Here is a 2,577-nt window from a genome sequence, read left to right as displayed (position 1 = left end):
GGGCAGCCTCCTTTTTTTAGATATCGCTAGTATAATGTCCTCTTTCGTTATAGAGTCCTCTATATCCTTGAGCCTAATGTCAGCCGTTTTTTCGGGACTGGATATTAGAACGTTTTGCTCATTGACAAGCACCTCCTTTATCTTTTCCGCCAATTTATCCGCCTTTTTGGCTCCTTCCGTGCCTGGGATTTCTAATAGTAGAGCACCGGTCCTCGCCTTTCTCGGCCGCATGTCCGTTATTTCAAGGCTGTCAATATCAATTTTATTTTTCGCGATCCGCATAACCTCCGCATATGAGGTTTCTCCTCGACAGCTGATTTGAACAGCTGCCGTTTTTGGAATTCTTCTTTTCGTCTTAATCTCCTCTTTGCGACTGAACTTAGGAGATTTGGCTGGAGTCGATATAGCAGACTGAGCTTTGGTGTTGCTTGCTCCCGTCGATTTCCCTGTCGTACTTAGTGCCTTTCTTTCCCTTCTTCCTAGGATCTTAGTCCAAAGGGGTTCACTACTCTCTTCCACATCGGTCTTCTCTTTGTGGGTGGATTTTCCTATCCTGTCCTTTTCCGGAACCACGACTGTAGTTACTTCAGTTTTGCTATGGGTGGCCTCCTTCTTGTGTGTATTTTTATTTGTAGATTTTGCCTTCGTCCTTTCCACAGTTATAGGTGTCTTCAATGTTTGGATATCTGTGATAATTGGTTTCTTGTTGTGTTTATGCAGCTCTTCCTCAACAATTTTCCTTATCATATCGCCAAATCTGACTTATCAGAGTCGATTTTCCTGCTTTTGTGTACTTCTTCTTTGCCACCCTTTGTGGTCGCTTGTTTATCCCCTCTGTCTTTTTGTGTTTCCGCTATGTATTTTTTATGGGCATCATAAATTGCCCTTTGCGATACCAGGTCTTCTTCTATTATCTTTCTTTTCCCACATAATGTGGGTCGCCTTACTTCCGGCCACTTCTCCGGTTTGTCCAGCGTTACCTTTTTGGTTTTCGAAGATTTCTCATCTACCTCCGTATGCTCGGACTCCGAGGTGATAAGTTTTTCTCTCGCCTGTATGTTGGCTGAGGGAATTCTCCTGGGGCTCTATTCTTGAAAAGAAACGTATACGAAAGTCTAGGGAAATACTATAGTATACGTAACGTATACTGTAGCATTTCCCTAGATTTTCGTATAATTTCTTTTCAAGAATAGAGCCCCTGGAACCCTTTTTAGGCGTGTCCGTTGATGATTTGGACGACGTCTTACCTTTGCTGTGCTCCCTTGCCTTCTCTTTGGGGCTGGGAGTCTTATCCTACTTTTTCTCTTGTTTTTCCTTTTTAAGAACCTGTAGCTCGGACCTGTAGGTCTCGGCTTCTCCTGCCGCCTGCAAGGCCTTCCTTCTTTCGCGTTCTATCTCCTCTTCTATCTTCGTTTTGAGCCTTGAGATTTCCCTTTTTAGAGATCTCATTTCGTTTGTCTTCGCCTCCTCTTTGATTAGCGTTGCCCTCTCCTTCAGTATTTCAACAATTCCCATGGACGAAGCTGCCGCGATCTTCAGACTTTTTTGGAACGTTCCTTTTAAGTTACTGGAGGACCTCGCAATTCACCTCCGTGAAGTTACCACTAGCTTTGTCCGCCAGTTCCTGGATTGTGTTTTCCTCCAGTCCCTCCTTAATCTTGTCCAGATTGATCTTTGCCTTTTTGAAGAGCTCGGAGCTGCTATATTCTCGAATCAATTTCTCCCTGTCTAGTTGCAGGGCCTCTTCTTTAGCTTCGTTGTACTTTAAAATGGCCTCCCTTCTACCAATGTATTCACCCGTGGTCCTGCTTTTTCTAGTCGGATTCTGCCTCTGAGGCCAATCTATCCCTTTTCCTGTTAATCGCCGTCCTTAGGGGCCCCGAACTAACTATATTAATCTTTTCGGGGGGTGATACATCCGAATCTTCATCTATTATCGCTCTTCTCCTCCTATTCCTTCCATAGTCCACGTCACTGTCTGACGAGCTGATCTCGTATGTTTCGGTGTCCATTGCCGAGGACTCCATACTATGTCGTTCTGCCATCCTGCCTTTATACGACCGAGGACCCGGTCTTTTAAAGAACGAAGTAGAGGGCTGACTATAGCTCTCCTTTGCTTCCTTCGTAGTCAATTCTTGAGGATGATTCACAATACATACTACCGGAAATATGTGTCCCGATTGGGCATGTTCCTGTCCATGCATTGCCTGCCCTACCAGACTTCCCGTCCTGTCCTCTTCCTTTTCCATGCTTATGTCTTTGTCTGTGTCCGTAATTGTTATTGTTGTATCTAGTTTCTTTTGTTCATTTTCCATTAGAATTTGTCCCACTCCCCGTGTCGGCTGCACCTTCCAGGGTATACCCTCCCCGCCAATCTCTTGGCGAGGCCCCGAGTTCCCCCGGGTGGAAGGCATATGCCTCGGGCCCGCGGAATATACATCGCGGGAACTGGGCTTCAGCCCCCTACTGGCCTTCGGCTTGGGTGCAATGCCTTAGGTTTTCAGGGGACCCCCGGCTCCGACCCCGGGGTACCGACACGGGTAACGCCACGGGTGACGCCACTCGGGGCGGCCCCAT

This window comes from Trachymyrmex cornetzi, unplaced genomic scaffold, assembly GCF_001594075.2.
Source record: "Trachymyrmex cornetzi isolate Tcor2-1 unplaced genomic scaffold, Tcor1.1 scaffold1277, whole genome shotgun sequence".
NCBI classification, from domain to species: Eukaryota; Metazoa; Arthropoda; class Insecta; order Hymenoptera; family Formicidae; genus Trachymyrmex; species Trachymyrmex cornetzi.
This window is presented reverse-complemented; position numbering follows the sequence as displayed.